The sequence below is a fragment of the Mustela nivalis genome, assembly GCF_964662115.1.
Source record: "Mustela nivalis genome assembly, chromosome: 2".
Taxonomy (NCBI): domain Eukaryota; kingdom Metazoa; phylum Chordata; class Mammalia; order Carnivora; family Mustelidae; genus Mustela; species Mustela nivalis.
Genome location: NC_139021.1, coordinates 95967556 through 95973386, shown reverse-complemented (window position 1 = coordinate 95973386; position 5831 = coordinate 95967556). Strand labels below are relative to the sequence as shown.

At 41.4% G+C, this 5831-nt stretch overlaps 1 pseudogene across 1 annotated transcript; it reads right to left on the bottom strand.

Moving 5' to 3' along the window:
- Nucleotides 1-1052: 1052 nt before the first annotated feature.
- Nucleotides 1053-1526, bottom strand: LOC309856471 (large ribosomal subunit protein eL32 pseudogene; annotated as a pseudogene). Its single transcript has one exon. The product of its transcript is annotated as a large ribosomal subunit protein eL32 pseudogene (transcript).
- Nucleotides 1527-5831: the final 4305 nt, after the last annotated feature.

Below are 5831 nucleotides of genomic sequence, written 5' to 3'. Positions count from 1 at the left end.
TTTAAAAAAAAAATTCAAAAGAAGGAATTTTATGGGTCGACCTATGGTTCCTCCCCAGCTCTTCCCCAGCAAGATTGGTATGTTGAAATTCTACACCCTAGTACCTCAGAGTACGACCTGATTTAGAAATGGGGTCTTTGCAGATTAAGATGAGGTCATACTGGAGTAGGGTGGGCTCTAGTCCCATAGGACCACTGTCGTTATAAAAAGGGGGGATTTGCAGACAGACACGCATGAGAGGAGAAGGCCAAGAGAAGATGAAGGCAGAGACTTAGGGCGATGCTTCTACCTGCGAGAAACACCAGAGCTTGCCAGGCCATCCTCAGGAGCTAGAAGAAAGGCACGGAACAGACTTTTCCTCCCAGCCCTCAGAAAGAACCAACCATCCTGACCACTCAATCTCGGACTTGTCCAGTGAATCTCAGCTGCTGAAGCCTCTGGGTTTGTGGTACGTTATGGCAAACCAGGAAACAGGGAGATTTCTTGTCGGGGGCTATGAAGGAAGATTTCCTTAGAAATGAAGATGAATAAATGTGAGCTCAGCCTTAAAGAAGGGCATTCAAGGAGAAGGAAAGAGCATTCAGAACAACAGAAGGCAGGAAAGTGTTGAGGGTACTTGGAAACCTGAGAGCCTACAGAGCATCAAGGGGAGCAGGCGGAGGGAACGGTAGACAAAGAGGATGAGAGCCGTTTGTCAGAGATGAGTGCAGCAGGTTTGGAAAAATATATTCTGAGTCAGGAAATTGTTTCTGAAATTCTATATATGAGGCAGCCAGCTGTGTATGCCTTGTACATAAAACTTCTATAAAATCTTACTTCTGGTACAGAAGAGAACGCAGCTGCTGAACCCAGAGGTGAGTAGCTTACTACTGAATTTCAAACCTGAACGTTCACAACTTTAGAGCCACTGAATAGAATTTGTGGTATCAGAATTAAAATTTAGGACTTAAAATATAAAAACGAGATCACTGCAGAACAGTTTCCCTACTCACCTATCAGTGATATTTACAACTTTTATGTAGTTTTATGGTTTTATTAACACAAATATGAAGTGCACAAGAAGCTGTCTATTCATTTTCTTCACTGCGCAGCCTGGCATTGGGATTGGTAACTCTGATTGCCAGCTGGGCTGCTCTTTCCACAATAGCTTTGCGGTTCTTGGAGGAGACGTTGTGAGCAATCTCTGCACAGTAAGATTTGTTACACATCAGCAGCACTTCAAGCTCCTTGACGTTGTGCACTAGGAACTTCCTGAAGCCACTGGGCAACATGTGCTTTGTCTTCTTGTTGCTCCCGTAACCAATGTTGGGCATCAAGATCTGGCCCTTGAATCTTCTGCGCACCCTGTTGTCAATGCCTCTCGGCTTCCGCCAGTTGCGCTTAATTTTGACATATCGGTCTGACTGGTGCCGGATGAACTTCTTGGTCCTCTTTTTAATGATCTTGGGCTTCACCAAAGGTCTGAGGGCAGCCATGATGCCCAGTAACAGATGGCTGCCACCTCCGCAGGCAGCGCCAAAGAACAGAGCGGCTATTTACAACTTTTAATTCTGTCTTATGGGCTAACATCAGAAAACACAACAGGAGGGGCACCTGGGTGTTGCCGTGGGATTAGTGTCCAATTCTTGGTTTCAGCGCAGCTCATAATCTCTGGGTGACGATCTCAGGGTCGTGAGATAAGAGCCCTATATCCAGCCCTGCGTGGAGCCCGCACGGAGTGTGGAGTCTGCTTATCCCTCTCCCTCTGCTCCTCCTCTTGCTCACTCTCTCTCATAATTTTTTTTTAAGTCTTTAAAAAAGAAAACACAACAGGAAGAGTTCTGGGATGGATGTCAAAGGGCCTGGATTCAAGTTAAGAGATCACTTCAAGTGGTTCTAAAAGTGGCAAAACCACTGACCCACTGCCTCCCACCCCAGTGCCTCCACTTCAATATATGGAGTCATATATAGAGGAACATCTCTGGCTTTTTTATGATTCAAAAATGTGGTGAGGGTGCATGAGATGAAATAAAAAGATGCCCAAACACAGAAATACATGTTTTACTCAAGTTCCTTGCAGCAGAATGAAATGGATAGACTACACGATCTCTAATATCCCTTCCAGTAATAACATCCTGATTAACAGAAGTGAAAAATCAAAACCCAGACACAGGCTTAAGAGCAATGGAAAGTGTGTGTGTGTGTGTCATCTATGTATATGCACATACATATCTCTATCTACATTTGTGCCATTAGATGGCAGCAGGAAGCTAACTCGTTATAACAAAGTTGGCTTCAGCCAAGTTTCTCCCTTGTCAGACAAATTTCCCTTGGCTTTTCCTTTTAAACTCCAAGTCTCCACAGGATTCTCTCTCTCTCTCTCTCTCTCCCCCCGCCCCCACCCCTAACTTAAAAATCACCTTTTTATTAAATTATGAAATATGCCAAGTGTTCACAAACCCATCATACACAAATTCGGCAAGTTTTGCCATCCTTCCTGCGACTGTCCACCCATGTCTCCTTCTCCACTGAATTTTAAAGCAAATCCCAGACTTCATGTTGTTTCACTGCTTGTACTAACAAGCACATTAAGAAAAAAAAATGTGCTTATTCTTACCTAATCATAATGCCATTTTGAAACTTAAAATTAATTTCTTGGACTCGTACCATGTCTCTTTTCAGTGTTTTTAAGCAACAATAATGGCAATATTTTACATAATCTACAACTTAATAAAACATGATACTTGAATAATAAGCCAATTCTATTTTAGAGGTTTCTGATATAACACCGTTAAAAATGGCCTTAGGAAGGTATCGCCATTATAATTGTTATACTTGGAAGCTGGAAGGCCTGACGACTATTTTCCCATAAATTTTATTCCATCTCAGCACTGTTCTATGCCTCAGTTCCAAGAACCCCAGAATGATGCTGTTACCTGAAGCAGGGCTCTCCTGGAGATTAAAGAAACAGCACCCGTTAATCTCATTAAGTTCACTGAGGCAGGATGAAGCTGGGTGCCGGTAAATGGAGCAGATAAATGTGAGGCATATACACATTTTTTTTCATGTTGAAAAGTAATCATAGAGAGCCCTGTCTCCTTCAGCGCACGTACCGATACTTCAGAGCACATGTGACACATGGAAATCCTATTAAGCGTGAGAGGGTGGAGGTAGGTAGGAAGGTCATGCCAGAAACCACCTCTTAGGAACCTTGGGAGAAGCCTGTGATAGGATGCCTACAGTTCTGGGAAGAGATCCATAAATATATGGCCATATCATTTCGATCTTTGCTCTCTGGGGAACAAGGATTTAGAAAAAGGAGTGGGGTTGACAATTATTCCAGAAGAAAACAACTCAATTTGTCAGTAAATAGCAAAAACACTCATATTAGTCAGCTACCTCTACTTTAAAGTTTCATTGCACTCCTGTCCTGTGTGGTACTGAAATCCATGCTCCCGGTGTTAGTACCCGTTGCTGGGTCCTCCCTATACTGTGTCTGCAACAATGAGCATCGTCGTTTCACGTGCATGTTTATTTCTTTGGGATAAACTGCTGAAGGTAGAGAAGCTGACTAATCAATGGGGAAAAGATAAGGTTTTGAATCCACATAAAAAACTAAGGTAACTTTTGGGCTCCTGGGTGGCTCAGTGGGTTAAGCCTCTGCCTTCGGCTCAGGTCATGATCTCAGGGTCCTGGGATTGAGTCCCGCATCTGGCTCTCTGCTCAGTGGGGAGCCTGTTTCCTCCTCTCTCTCTGCTTGCCTCTGCCTACTTGTGATTTCTCTCTGTCAAATAAATAAATAAAATCTTAAAAAAAAAAAAAACTAAGATAATGTTTCTTCTCCATACTACATACTACATACACATCGTACACTGGAATGCCAAAAAAAAAAGTAAGAATAAACATAAAAATACATCCAGATTTATTCCAAACCTAAAAAGAAAACTTTAAACTTCTAAAAACTTTTAGACAAAAATATGGGGTAATATATTTATGACCTCATGGATGAACTTCTTAAATAAGACCAAAAAAAAAAGACAAATCATGCAGGGCCACTAAATTTGAAGGCATTAAAATAAAACATTTTTGTGTGAGGAAAACAACATATTACCAGCCACAGACCAGCAGGAGGTATTTACAAAGATCAACAAAAAGAGGGAGAGATTACAGGGCATTTAGGGAAACAATCTAACAGAAAAACATAAAAAATATATGAACAAGTAATTTACAAAAGAAGAAATATGAATGGTACAGAGTTTAAATTGTACAAATATTCACTGTTAGATTAAACCACATCAAATTACCAATATTTACTAGTTTTTGGCAAAAATGCAATTTCATATAGGTAAAACTAAAATGGCCTTAATAGGATTTCCATGTGTCACACATGCTCTGAAGTATCGGTACGTGCGCTGAAGGAGACAGGGCTCTCTATGATTACTTTTCAACATTACTTTTCAACTTTTCAACATCTACAAAAATTGAGAGATACCATTTAAAACCTGATTGGTCATCAGGATTAGCAAAATTAATGGAATCACAAACTTCTACACAGTTGCAAAACAAAGCATAGATTGGTCCAAGCACTTTGGTAATATCTGATAAAATGGAAAAGGCATAAGCCCTAATACCAAGCAATTTCACTTCTACATAAACTACCTAGATAAATTCTCACACATGCTCCCAAGAAGATAACCTCAGAATATTATATTCAGATTCTACAGAGAAAAAGAGCCAATCGGGTATGTGGTAAGGAGATTTATTATAAGTAATTGGCTCATGCAATTATAGAGGCTGAGAAAGCTCAGAATAGACAGTCAGCTAGCTGGAGACATAGGACAGCGAATGTGCAGTTCCAGTCTAAGTCTGAGGGCCCGAGAACCAGGAGAGCCCATGGTGCAAGTTCTAGTTCAAAAGCCAGCAGACTCGAGAACCAAGAAGAACCAGAGTTTCAGTCTTGCGTCTGAAGGCTGGAAAAGACCCACATCTCAAGATTTTGGGCAGGAGGAATTCCCTCCTCTTTCCGTTTAAGTCCTCAGTTTGTTGGATGAGGCCCACATTAGAGAGGGTGATCTGCTTTACTCGGTCTACCAATTCAAATATTAATCTCATCCGAAACCACCCTCACAGACGTACCCATTGTAACGCCTGATCACCTCGCTAGGCTTTCCGCAGCCCAGTCAAGTTGACAGGGAAATTAACTATCACAGTCATTACAGTATTATCTGTAATAGCTAACTTGAAAATAATCTACAAATATTCTATTCTACAAATATTTTATTTTATTCTACAAACATTCACTAAGTACCCATTGTGTGCCACGGATGATTCAAGATGTTTGCGTCTAGCAATGAGCCGAAGAGACAAACATTCCTCTTATTGAGGAGGTTACTTACTAGTTAAAAGAAATAAATAATAATGCGTGAGTTATAATTACTCAGGTAATAAGGGAATGCTACTTTCCACAACTTCAAGACAACATTCATATTAGAGTCTATGAAATGCCACCTTCTGAAAATGTGTAAGGCAGCAGTAATGAGTTGGGAGTCAGAGGCAAATGGCGATCTAAATTAGAGAAAGGTGAGCCCCACTATGAAGGTGACATAGTAGCACAAGTTTACAAGTGATGAGGAAATTAACAAGCAGGGGGAAATGAGCAACCAGGCAGAAGAAACAGACCTTGGAAAGATCCATAACCTGGAGGTCAGTGAGTCAAAAGGAAAAAATTTAATTAAAATGAAGGGCGTGGGGCACCTGGGCTCAGTGGGTTAAAGCCTCTGCCTTCGGCCCAAGTCATGATCCCAGGGTCCTGGGATCAGGCCCCACATCAGGCTCTCTGCTCAGTGGGGAGC